This window comes from Scardinius erythrophthalmus (assembly GCF_964197995.2).
Source record: "Scardinius erythrophthalmus genome assembly, chromosome: 23".
Classification (NCBI taxonomy): Eukaryota; Metazoa; Chordata; class Actinopteri; order Cypriniformes; family Leuciscidae; genus Scardinius; species Scardinius erythrophthalmus.
In genome coordinates this window covers 4,370,151-4,384,721 of record NC_138243.1, presented here as the reverse complement: position 1 = coordinate 4,384,721, position 14,571 = coordinate 4,370,151, and positions in this window count along the sequence as shown.

Genomic DNA, 14,571 nt, shown 5'->3' with positions numbered 1-14,571 from the left:
TGCTGGAGGGACTCACAGGAGCCTGGGACTGGGGCCGGGCTTCACACAATAAACCAATCACAGCGCTCAAGCTGCTCAAGGTGCCAGGACATCTCTCTCTCTCTCTCTCTCTCTCTCTCTCTCTCTCTCTCTCTCTCTCTCTCTCTCTCTCTCTCTCTCTCTCTCTCTCTCTCTCTCTCTCTCTCTCTCTCTCTCTCTCTCTCTCTCTCTCTCTCTCTCTCTCTCTCTCTCTCTCTCTCTCTCTCTCTCTCTCTCTCTCTCAGAGTTAGAGTGTAACCAAATCTCTCTCTCTCATAAACCTCATCTCTCCCTCCTTCCTTGATCAAAGTTCAGTGTGAATGAGCAACAAACTGAGTAGCTAATTCTTTTAAAGGCTCTTTTTCAGATTTAATTTGCTCCAAAATTTTGTCCTAAATTTGCAGTCTAAAGTTTAAAGGCTCAAGTATTTAAAACAAACTAACAAAATAAGAATTTCTTCTTTTGATTGTGGATTAGCATGGCGCAATTTTTTTTATCTGAAAATATTACTTGTATTGTCTCTTTTTTTGGTGCTTTTATCAATACTTTTTCAAACTCTTTACACAGTTGTATTTTACAACATGCAGATGGCACTTGGATGATCAGCGATATGTTAGAGTAAATCACAGATTTGGTAATATGCTTCAATTTGCTTTGCTGTATTTGTCTTTTCACATGGAAGTCCAGCATACCATTTTTTTTTATCTCAATGAAAAAAACAAGCACCCATTTTACTAACTTATATCTGAATTTTAATTAAATTATTAGTTGACACTTTATTTCAATGGTCCACTTTAGACATTCTAGTACTGACTAACTTTGCAACTACGTCAACTTATAACCTGACAGTTTACTAACAGTCTACTAAGAGTTAGTTGACATGTAGTTACAAAGTTACTTATAGTTAGTAGAATGTCTAAAGTGGACCATCAAAACTAATTATTGCACTGGATTTCATCCAGTGTAAAACCAGAGTCAAACGGGAGCAGTCAAAATTGAAATGTCACTTTCCCAAAGGAGTGCTTTAAAACTTTTTTCTCCTCTTTCCTTCTCTTCTAATCAGTAGCGTGAAAAGCATTAAATGAGTAACACTGCAACAAGCCTCTACTTCTAAACCCTATTAACATTGTTTACTGAGTTTGTGCTGAAAGGAAATTAAAGAAAGGACAGAAAGCATTTAGAATTATCCACCAATGTACAATTGTTATAAGTGCAATATACCTTTGTCTACAATAAAAACTTTTTTGTTCAAGAATGGTGATCCTTTACCAGTAAAGGGTATAAGAACGGTCAACAAGGATGTGAATTTTTTTTTTCTCAGTGGATGGGGGGGAAAAGTTTACTGGTTTCCAACCAAACATGAACTTCTTATTAGTCATCAGTTCCAAAGATTTAGCGACGTCAAAAAGAGTAAATGATGCCTTGTTCAATTCTTTGAGAAACCAGAAAGGAGGAACTTGAATGTTTCCTCATCCGACACACCCAGCTCAGGTCTTTCAGACTCTAGTAACGAACTGATGAGTTGAATCAGGTCTGTTTGATTAGGACCAGGGTTGGGAAATGTGTGTTCATGACTAAACAGTCAAGGTGCTAGATCCTTACTCAAGGCTCATTTGTTTTCCACTTTAAGTGTGGTGTCACATATAGTACACTTTAAATGATCCAAACCCAGTTTGGTTAAAGTTAACCAGAAAGGTAACCAGCGGCCTCAGACCACTTATTGTTCACTCCACAACACCTCAAGAACTCGGACCCCAGGTTTCTGTTGAAGGATAGAAGCTACAAATCACCTCCACACGATCAAAAGAACTTATATGTTGAGGATAGTTTAATGCAACTCTCTCCAAATATTACCAAGTCAACCATCCATTGTAAAAAAAAGTCTATTTTTTGACAAATGACAGAAGATGGCAGCAATTAATGGCAAACCTCAATCAACTTCTGCCAGAACGAAGCTCATTTGAATCATAAATGGACCCATAGACAAACTGAACTCAGACAGCTTTCATTTGAGGCTCCTTTTATGCCCAGTATACTGTATACTTTTTGGCCATCCCAGACGAAAGATCCTACGTCGTCCAGTGAGAAAGGTTCAAAGACGGTCGTTGTCAGGTAGCCTGCGATAATTTTCTGGCAGTGTCCGAGATTTATCATGATCAGTGTGTTTGCTGCAACGACTTACGTCTACTGACTAGCCAATAAAAATGCAACATGAAATGGTGTATTGATCAATGCGACATGGTGCCAAAACTTAAATACCATGGAGGCTGTGATGGATTTTTTTAATTAATTATAACTAACATTTGTTTTTCTTGCAGGAACAACATTCATATGCTTTTGAATTTTAAATGTATGTTTCCCCTTTGGTGAAAACTCATGACATTGGTTGTGTGAGTGTAAAAATAAATATGGGAAATGAAACTAGAAATTTAACTCATGTCTAAACTTTAAAACTTGTGATTATGAAATAATCATTAAAACAGAGTGTACTTCTACCTAGAAACAGAAGGCTTTGCATATGAAGAACCAATCAAATTGTAGGGAAATTATGTAATGTATCATGTCCTTTTCGCCCATGCTCCTATTTTATAAAAACTGTTGTGTTCGTGTTTGCTGGTGGGATTCTCCCTGAAATTTGTCTGAGATCCTCCGGCCATGCTTCTTCTTGGGGGAGATTCTCTAAGAACTGCTCGGGAAACTCTCCCGGCCGTGATTAAAGCATTTAAAGGACATTTGCTGAAGTCTTCTCTGTTTATTATTGCTGTGCAACAAGTTAGTTAGGTTTAGGAAGTGAGAGATAGGGGACGTCGATTGTAGACGAGACCCAGAGAAACTGTGCTGATGCTGATGACGGTTTATTCTTCTATAATAACTTGCGTTGTAGCCTACAAGTCAATTAGATGTCATCATCGTAAAGTCTACATACATGTCGTACCCAAGTTTATTAGATCCATGTCAAACAGTGTGATCTGTAATAATCTTATAGAATTGCTGAAATCATACAGTTTGTAGAAGGCTTTAGGGGGTCTAAGAGCATTTGGGGAACTGACGATTTGGGCAGAGACCGCTTAAAGTCCTCAAATAAACTAGGAATGAAAACACCCTATTGAGGGAAGCCGTTCTTAAATATGTCATGCAGACAGATGATATCACATAAGATTGACGCTTTTGCAGGAAAAACTAAAATTCTAGCAAGGCACATCAAGAACTCAGTCTCGATTCTGACAGGGATTTGCAGGATAGGCAAAAACAGACAAAAAAGAGTGAATCGAGGAGTAATACCAAAGGGAAAGTCCAACAAACAGTCTAAATTGGTAACCAGAGAGGGCGGATAGACCAAGCAAGCAAGTCAAACTGTGAACCTCTGCACAGGCAGGAGTCAAAACTGAGCGAAGCACAGAAGATTGATTGACTGCCAGAAAGACAGAGCTGACCCATGAGAGAGAGGATGCATCGCTGCTCACACAGGAATAACATACAAACTCTTACAAATACAGCTTCCAAAAGGGTGTTTTTTACAACGTCAATGAGCAGTTTCCCAACTCTTACTAATCAAAAACAACCGATTCAACTCGTTAGGAGAGACTCCAAGAACAGGACTGTGTCTGAAATCGCCCCTACACCCTTAAAAAGGACACTATTTGAGGGGACAGCCATTTGTAGTGGTGTTCAAAACCATAGTGGACATTATCTAGAGCACTCATTCAATCCCACAATGCACCACAATAACGAGTGTACAACTGATATACACTCAATGGCTAGAGAATACCCACAATGCACTGTGAGAGTCGCACACACAGCTGAGTCATCCATCCGTTTTCCAATCCGCTGGTCCAATGTGGGTACAGTGTAATATCATACAGGTATAATCTCCTTTTTACTTGATTATTAAATTGTTTAATTACTGACCCACACCACCAATCCTGTCCTGACCTTACCCGCATCCCTCCTCAGTAGCAGCAATAGCATTGTTTTACAATACATCATCAACAAGTACATCGTACCTAACTATATATTTTTTTGTGAGTACATAGTAGATAAAGACCTAAACACCTATAAAATGTAAATGTAAAATGTAACCTATAAAAATATTTTTTTTTTACCACGCTAGTGGTATCTAAAATTACAAACAATTATTATCATGAAAATACTTGAAAGTTTTAAACATATTTAACTTGAAAGTAACATTTCAGAACAATTAAAATAAATAAAATAATAAAAGACAATCTTAGCTTAATTATTTTTTATTTACATTCATTACAGTTGCACCACTGACTTCCTGGTTGCGCCACCTGACTTTTGCAACCAATTTTACATCGAACAGGCTTCTACTTGGATGCCTGTATTAGCTCTTGTCTATACTAGCAAGTTTATACACAGAATTTTTAAATATAACAAAGAAGTTTATGATAAAATAGCAATGTCCAAGTTTTAGATTGGTTGTACCACCTGACATGGAAAGTGTACAAACCTGGATTGTAGCTATTTTTACAGTATTTGAGAGAGATCAACAAACCTTTTCACTCGGCCACAAGGATCAGTCGAGCTCCAGCATTATCATCTTTACTGTTATTACCTTGTTGATTTATAATATAAGAGGCATGTTTGCAGTTGTGCCACCCTGACATTTGAGAACACACAAATTGCTGGACAACAGTTTTTCATTTATCTCAATAACTTTAAAACTATATATTTATATAAATGTGTTCATATGAAAATAGTAATTGTTGAGATTAACATCAACTAAGATTAATAAATGCTGTAATTTTCAAATTGTTTATTGTTAGTTCATGTTAACTGGTGTTACCAAAGTCGTGTTTGGTGTTTTCGTAGTCGGTTCATGTGTTTGGACGGTTGCACCACCTGGCATTTTGGGGGTTTAAGATACCCAAACATTAAAATATATTTATTATTGTAACATCTGCATCCATTCCTCCAACCGCCAGAGGGAGCCATCTCCTGAGTACTGAACACTGCTGGTTCTTCTTGCATCACTTCCAGTTCCTACCTGTTATAAACCTTGTTGTTTGTGTATCATGTTGCTAAGTATGGCCAGTTTACCCTGTCTTTACCGAGCGTTTCTGATACCTTGTTTGTTTGCCACGTTAATGTTTCTCTGCCTGTTCTTGACCAGGGTTATTGGATTACGGACTCGGATCAGTTTGCTGTTTGGACTGCCGCTATTGTTACCGACCCTGTGCAAGTTTGCTGACCACGCTTCCTGTCTTGAATCTTATTTTGTTGTTGCTACTGTGTTTAATAAAAGACCACATATGGATTCAACTACTCAACCGAGTCGTTACAGAATACTTCACCTGACCAGAATCCAGCGGAGTTATCACAACTACAGGCCGCATTTGCTTACCAAACCGAAATGATCAAGGATTTTCAAAACCAACTTTCCACTCTACGAGCTGCTAACGGACATCTCACAGGCTACATTCAGACTCTCCCATCATCTAGGCCTGATACGGTAAGGTTCTCTTTACCTGACAAATTTGATGGCACAGCTGAAAAATGTAGATTTGTTTTTGCATCAGTGCACCATCTATTTTGATAACCAGCCTGAAGATTCCACTAAATGTTCATTCATGATGTCACTGACCCAACAATAACCCAACAAGTAAGTTTGCAAGCTCAACTTTTCCCCCTGCTACGAATATTCAAGAACCAGCTGAACCCATGTGTGTGTTCACCAAAGTGTCTGTGGAGGAACGCTAACGACGTTGAGTGAACCGCCTATGCTTCTGTTGTGGCCAACCAGGTCAGTGTCGTTCATGCCCAGCCCTAACAAACCCACCCAGACTAAGGTGAGTACATCTTTTGCTACAATTTTGACTAAGTGTTTTACTCTTCTCCTCACACTTACCTATGCTAATTATTCTCAGTGTGTTCCAGCGCTTGTTGACTCTGGCTCTGCTGTAAATTTAATCCATCATGAACTGGCCTATGAACTCAATATCCCTGTCATCCTTTGCATACCACCTCTTAATATAACTGCCATCATTAATAATCAACCTATTGGAGTGGGAATTACTCATCAAACTGTTCCTGTTATGGTCAAGATAGGATATGGCCTATTCCACTCAGATTCCATCTCCTTGTATCAGCAACGCCCCAGCATCCGGTGGTTCTAGGAAACCCATGGCTAACTATTCACGATCCACAGATTTCTTGGAATTCCAAGGAGCTCACACAATGGTCTCCACATTGTTATTCTCATTGCCTCCAACTCAACCTACAGCTCCCCTGTTTAACCACAAGCACTGAGAGTCCTGAGACTAGCGAAGCTGTTAATATCCCCTCATCGCCCCTGGGACTGCGCAATCGAGTTGTTCCTGTGTTTCACGAGTTCACACTTACAAACAATTAGAGGGAGTGAAGTTTAATAACGTATTTGGCGTGCTGTCCGGGGGGAGGGGTCCGAGCTCGGAGTTCGGCCCGAACCCAGAACCCCCCGTATGTAAATGGTTAGGACTAGAAGTGTGGAGAGATGCTGCTAAACTGTCAATGAATTGAGGTGAGACTGCTGAATATATATACACCTCTTATCGTTGATTGCTGAGTGCTCTCCACTCGTGTTAATTATCTGAACGTGCTCCTCCCGAACTTTGTTAATAAAAACATAATTTAATAAAACACCACATATGGATTCAACTACTCAACCGAATCAGTCATCGTTACAATTATTTGAATGTAGGCTACTGGAAATTATTTCAAACTAAATATGTTTTATAAAATAAAGTGATACATGTCATGAATTTATACAATTATTTTAAAAAGAAATAATGCACTTGGATACAAAAATATGCACGTCATGTCATTGACCCATAGGCAGATAAACTTGTTGTTTTATATTGTCAATGTAATTTCAGTGGGTGGATTTGTGTCTGTATACATTTCCCTTCTTTCTGAGTGATTTGTGAGGAAGTTACCAGGGTTTTCTTGGTCATGACGAACTGAAAGACTGGATTCGACTTTGGCAAGTGTTTCTATCCGGAGGCTCAGTGGGAAACAGTCATGTGTCACCTCACAACAAGAAGGACTCCAGTGACCCGACAAGCTGTTTGGAGGATGATGGATGGATGGTCATTTATTGGATGGACATTTCTTGATAAACAGAATGTATCACAGACACTCAATTACCGCATGTACAGTATTATCCACAGATTGCACACTTAAGCTCAAAATGCTCATCATGTTCAACAGAAATACATGAAATAAGTACTTTTGGTGTGCTTAAAACTATTTATAATTCCCTTCTATCTTTTACAGGATGACCCATTCTCATATGCCATTAAGTGCAATATATGAAGCAAAATAAAATATTTTACGTGGATATGAAGCTGTTACAAAGCATGACCTGCATTGTAATCCTCTTTATAAAAGCTCTTCTGAGAGAAATTTTAATGAGTAACTTCTGTCATGTTAATTACAAATGAAATTCCATGAGGACGAAGATTTCCGCTGACAAACAATTCAGTCTAATGAGCTGGAATGTGGTATTACAATTCACACAGTCATTAACCCACATTATTTTTAACTATCACTTCATTTTTTTTATGTTTCAGATGTTTAAGGATCACATGAATAAATGGCTGGAGGATTATTCCCAAGATCCTAATATTTATATAATATCTGAGTTGCAGTTCTCCAGAAGTGTTCAACACCGCAAAGTGTATTTTCTAATGTTACGACCCAGATTAGGGACTAAAAGGCAGTTCAGAAAAATAAAAACATGTTGCAATGGACAGGGCAAAAAATAATAATTATTGGAAGCAAATAGTAACAAAGACAAACAAGGAATATATAAACATATACAAAGCTTAAATGACTGGTCAGCTAAACTACAACTCCAACGGAGTTAAAACTTTCTTAACACACGATAAAAACCTGTAACTGATGTAACCTCTGTTCCCTGGCACTATGGGGAAACACCGTTCTCCTAGAAAAACTGAAGTATTGGAAAATGTAGAAATTGGAATAAAGTTACATCGCAATGGCGTTCAGGTACGCAAACTGGGGCTGGATCCAGTGGTGGAACTAGACTTACATGGGGTGGCCAACGGTACTTTAGGGAGTCCATAGACTGTGAAAGAATATCATGTAGAACATTATTGAATACAAGCGAACAGTTAATAATAAAATAAGAACAGTGCTAAGAATTAGGTGCTTAAATTTTTCAGGTCTAATAGGGGGTGGGATCTACGGGACCTGTGCCGGCATATGAACCCCCCACTGTAATCTTCACTCTTGGCTTGCAGCTTCACTACCATAAGGGGAACATGAGAAGCTGGGTTTGTTTCTTGAAGAGTTGAGTGTCTTCTGCGATAAGCTTGATCCCTCGAGGACGGCTTCTGCATGGGCACGGCTCTGGCCGTTGCAAAATTCTGACTTGCATTGTGTGAAGGAGAAAAATTCTGAGGAAATGTTATATCACCTTGTAGAAATGTAACCTTATATAGAGAGCGATCCCACCCAATTTGCATTGGTCATAACCACGTTATTCCAAACACGCTTCAGTATTTTTAGGAAGAAACTGTTTTGAGAGACTGATATTGAAAGGGAACTTCTGGGACAGCTTACTTACCTATGCTTTATCTCTATTCTATTTTAACTAGACAAACAATAACTCACCATCCTTTACAAAAGAAAAGAAAAACAAGCACCAAAACCCTCAAAAACAGGTTTCCTGGGGCAGGCCAAGGCAAGGCCACCAGCAGCTCTTCAATAGCAAGAGTCCTCAGGTGTTAGAAGTAATCAGTAACTGCACCCATCCAATTGGCAACTGACTGTGCTCAAAAATAAAAAAGAAAGGGAAAACAAGAGAAATATAGCAGAGACTCGTGTCGTAACATTATTGTGACACCTGTACATTACTTTTTTTTTTCATTCAGCAAGTCTAAAGGCAATTTGAAATGTGAATGATTTATCATTTAATCTAATATATCAAAGATGCACTCCATCCATCCATCCATCCATCCTCCAAACCACATGTGCTTATCCCAGCACCCTGGGCCAGATGCAGGGAAGCATCACATGGACAGTCAGTCATCACAGAGGCTGTCAACATATTTAAACTTGAAACAATACTGTATAAGTTCACAGACTCACAAATTGGGAAAAACAGGATAAAGTTGGCAAATGATACAGTTTGTCTTGTGCATAGTAAGTGATGCAAAAGGGAAGGCAGCAATCTTGGCTTTTTTGAGGGAAAATGGGACGAGGTTCATAGAAAATCTTACTCTACTGGACAGAGAAAGACGAAAAAACTCGCATCACCATCATCATCACCATCACCACCACCAGAAAAAAGTTTTAAAAAGCCAAAATAGTTGTTTTGGGGTCAATATAATTCTGCAAAGGGGATTGAATATTGCAAGACAACAGCCCTCCTGGATGGAGTGTTTATCCAACACACTTTTTTATAAAGTGAATTTGCAGGTTCTTTGTGTGATATTTGAGAGCCTCCTTCAGAAGAAATTTGCAACAAATTAAAGTTAATTTAAAATCTACAATGTATCCTTAAACTGTGTAAATTAGGAATGACATTACAACCTATAACCTACCCCAGTTGGGATGGGTTAAAAACTAACATAAAACGTGGACAAACATTGCTTTCAATTTTGTATGTGCGTTCATTTTGATAAAATGTACCTGTTCAGAATTAAATACACCCATTCCCCAACTTTTGAATTACTGAACAAATACTATACACACAGTGGCCCTCATTTATCAATCTTGCGTAGAAACGGGCGTATATATTGGCGTAAGATTATGCTTACACTCCTCTCATCGCCTGATTTATGAAGCTGTGCGTACCTTTGAAATTCTGGTGTACGCAATACCTGCCCTTGATAAATGCCGCGGCTGAAATCGATCGTCATTAGAATAACACGCCCCTATATATTCAAGTCTCCGCTCCCCCCACGCCCTCATTTTACGCCATGGACACACGGAAGACGGCAAATTAAAGAGAAACTTCTTTGAGAAAGAGAAAGCGAAACCAGGGAAGTGGAAAGAAACAAAATTGATTTCTAGATTTTTATTATTAATGACGCTTATTGTTATTTAGAAGAAGAATGTCGTTATTATTATTTGTATTATTATTATTATTTAAAAGAAGAAGAATGGCATTTTTATTATTTTGTCAGTCTGAATTATTTTTTTGGTCATTGAAAGCCTTTCATTACTAAACCCAATCCGTGCATACCTGCCGGGCCTAACCCTGGCCTAACCATTGTTTCAAAGAATAGTAAAACGGCGAGCGCGTCGAGTATAAACGCCTCGTCCGTTTGGGGAGGTGCGCGCGCAGTCTGCGGAGACTCGCGCTGCGGAGCCAGGCGAAAGTATAAACAAGGCTTGAAACGTCAGGTAAAGCGCACAGGCTCGCAACTTAAGGAATACATATGCCTACAATTCAAATGATTTGGTAAAGTCACACAAATTAAACATTGAAGTCCATGTTGCACAAAAATAAACATTGAAGTTTATAATTACTATGTTTTTTTTTTTTTTTTTACAGTGGGTCATAATATATCATATCTTTTAGTTTGTCAGTGCGTTTTGTGGTGTTAGGAATTGTTTTTCTGCGCATTCCCGCACTCAAAACGTGCGTACACCACCTCCTGAGCAGGTGTAGGATTTGAGCGTGCCGTACGCCAAAGTCCATATTGATAAATCTCAAAGTCACCGTGGTTTTGGGTGTACGCCCGGTGTACGCTGGAAATTTGGTGTACGCACTTTTGATAAATGAGGGCCAGTGTGTGTATGCATGTTAGTTGCTTTCCCAGTTTTTGCAGTGCTAATAAAAGTTTTATTATGTATTTATAATAAAAATGAGTGCATAATATAAGTTTTGAAGTGGGGGGAAACAACAGAAAGAGCAAACAGAATAATGACAGACATAGAGAAACATTATCTGGAGGTATTTCATGCTAAATATAGACAAAGTTAAATGGTACAATTATACTGAGTTTAAAAAAGATGTATATAAATAAAAAGTTATAAGTTTGATCATGTTCTGTAATTGTTCATAAATGACAAATAACAACAGTCTGTTAATGTGCAGCATAGGCAAACTAAATGTTAAAATAATGGCTTTTAAATGTCAGAATGCTATATTTACTTATTTCATCCTCAAAAACTGGAGCGGAGTGATTTGCTCTCTGTTGACAGCTATGCAACTACAACTTTGACACTTCAAAAAGTTAATAAACAGATCATAAAACTAATCCATATGAATTGAGCAGTTGTCCAAATTTCTGAAGAGACACAATCACTTTATATGATGAACAAATTTAATTTAGGCTTTTATTCACTTAAAAACATTCAACACGCACATTAGTTAGCTCCAGTATACTTGCTTGATCTTCCCCCATATGTGAGAACCAATGAGGTTCATTCTGGAGTTACGCAGCACGTTTGAGCTTCAGTAAGAACCAATGAGGTTCATTCTCGTGTTACGCAGCACGTTTGAGCTTCAGCAAGAACCAATGAGGTTCATTCTCGTGTTACGCAGCACGTTTGAGCTTCTGCAAGGACCAATGAGGTTCATTCTTGTGTTACGCAGCACGTTTGAACTTCAGCAAGAACCAATGAGGTTCATTCTCGTGTTACGCAACACGTTTGACCTTCTGCAAGGACCAATGAGGTTCATTCTTGTGTTACGCAGCACGTTTGAACTTCAGCAAGAACCAATGAGGTTCATTCTCGTGTTACGCAGCACGTTTGAACTTCAGCAAGAACCAATGAGGTTCATTCTCATGTTACGCAGCACGTTTGAACTTCAGCAAGAACCAATGAGGTTCATTCTTGTGTTACGCAGCACGTTTGATATTCAGCAAGAACCAATGAGGTTCATTCTCGTGTTACGCAGCACGTTTGAACTTCAGCAAGAACCAATGAGGTTCATTCTCGTGTTACGCAGCCCGTTTGAACTTCAGCAAGAACCAATGAGGTTCATTCTTGTGTTACGCAGCACGTTTGATATTCAGCAAGAACCAATGAGGTTCATTCTCGTGTTACGCAGCACGTTTGAGCTTCAGCAAGAACCAATGAGGTTCATTCTCGTGTTACGTAGCACGTTTGAACTTCAGCAAGAATCAATGAGGTTCATTCTCGTGTTACGCAGCACGTTTGAGCTTCAGCAAGAACCAATGAGGTTCATTCTCGTGTTACGTAGCACATTTGAACTTCAGCAAGAACCAATGAGGTTCATTCTTGTGTTACGCAGCACGTTTGAACTTCAGCAAGAACCAATGAGGTTCATTCTCGTGTTACGCTGCACGTTTGAACTTCAGCAAGAACCAATGAGGTTCATTCTCGAGTTACGCAGCACGTTTGAACTTCAGCAAGAACCAATAAGGTTCATTCTCGAGTTACGCCGCACGTTGGAGCTTCAGCAAGGACCAATGAGGTTCATTCTAGAGTTACGCAGCACGTTTGAGCTTCAGCAAGAACCAATGAGGTTCATTCTTGAGTTACGCAACACGTTTGAGCTTCAGCAAGGACCAATGAGATTTATTCTCGTGTTACACAGCACGTTTGAGGTTCAACAAGAACCAATGAGGTCCATTCTCGAGTTACGCAGCATGTTTGAGCTTCAGCAAGGGCCAATGAGGTTCATTCTCGAGTTACGCGGCACGTTTGATGAGGTTCGAACCAATGGAATGAACCAATGATGAGGAACCTCAACGATCAGGAATGAACCAATGAGGTTCATTCTCGAGTTATGCAGCACGTTGGAGCTTCAGCAAAAACCAATGAGGTTCATTCTCGAGTTACGCAGCACGTTTGAGCTTCAGCAAGAACCAATGAGGTCCATTCTCGAGTTACGCGGCACGTTTGATGAGGTTCGAACCAATGGAATGAACCAATGATGAGGAACCTCAACGATGAGGAATGAACCAATGAGGTTCATTCTCGAGTTATGCAGCACGTTGGAGCTTCAGCAAAAACCAATGAGGTCCATTCTCGAGTTACGCGGCACGTTTGATGAGGTTCGAACCAATGGAATGAACCAATGATGAGGAACCTCAACGATGAGGAATGAACCAATGAGGTTCATTCTCGAGTTACGCAGCACGTTGGAGCTTCAGCAAGAACCAATGAGGTTCATTCTCGAGTTACGCAGCACGTTTGAGCTTCAGCAAGGACCAATGAGGTTCATTCTCGAGTTACGCGGCACGTTTGAACTTCAGCAAGGACCAATGAGGTTCATTCTCGTGTTACGCAGCACGTTTGAGCTTCTGCAAGGACCAATGAGGTTCATTCTTGTGTTACGCAGCACGTTTGAGCTTCTACAACAACCAATGAGGTTCATTCTTGTGTTACGCAGCACGTTTGAACTTCAGCAAGAACCAATGAGGTTCATTCTCGTGTTACGCAGCACGTTTGAGCTTCTGCAACAACCAATGAGGTTCATTCTTGTGTTACGCAGCACGTTTGAACTTCAGCAAGAACCAATGAGGTTCATTCTCGTGTTACGCAGCACGTTTGAGCTTCTGCAAGGATCAATGAGGTTCATTCTTGTGTTACGCAGCACGTTTGAACTTCAGCAAGAACCAATGAGGTTCATTCTCGTGTTACGCAGCACGTTTGAACGTCAGCAAGAACCAATGAGGTTCATTCTTGTGTTACGCAGCACGTTTGAGCTTCTGCAAGAACCAATGAGGTTCATTCTCGTGTTACTCTGCACGTTTGAGCTTCTGCAAGAACCAATGAGGTTCATTCTTGTGTTACGCAGCACGTTTGAACTTCAGCAAGAAACAATGAGGTTCATTCTCGTGTTACTCTGCACGTTTGAGCTTCTGCAAGAACCAATGAGGTTCATTCTCGTGTTACGCAGCACGTTTGAACGTCAGCAAGAACCAATGAGGTTCATTCTTGTGTTACGCAGCACGTTTGAACTTCAGCAAGAAACAATGAGGTTCATTCTCGTGTTACTCTGCACGTTTGAGCTTCTGCAAGAACCAATGAGGTTCATTCTTGTGTTACGCAGCACGTTTGAACGTCAGCAAGAACCAATGAGGTTCATTCTTGTGTTACGCAGCACGTTTGAGCTTCAGCAAGAACCAATGAGGTTCATTCTCGTGTTACTCTGCACGTTTGAGCTTCTGCAAGAACCAATGAGGTTCATTCTTGTGTTACGCAGCACGTTTGAACTTCAGCAAGAAACAATGAGGTTCATTCTCGTGTTACTCTGCACGTTTGAGCTTCTGCAAGAACCAATGAGGTTCATTCTTGTGTTACGCAGCACGTTTGAACTTCAGCAAGGACCAATGAGGTTCATTCTCGTGTTACGCAGCACGTTTGAGCTTCTGCAAGGACCAATGAGGTTCATTCTTGTGTTACGCAGCACGTTTGAGCTTCAGCAACAACCAATGAGGTTCATTCTTGTGTTACGCAGCACGTTTGAACTTCAGCAAGAACCAATGAGGTTCATTCTCGTGTTACGCAGCACGTTTGAGCTTCTGCAAGGATCAATGAGGTTCATTCTTGTGTTACGCAGCACGTTTGAACTTCAGCAAGAACCAATGAGGTTCATTCTTG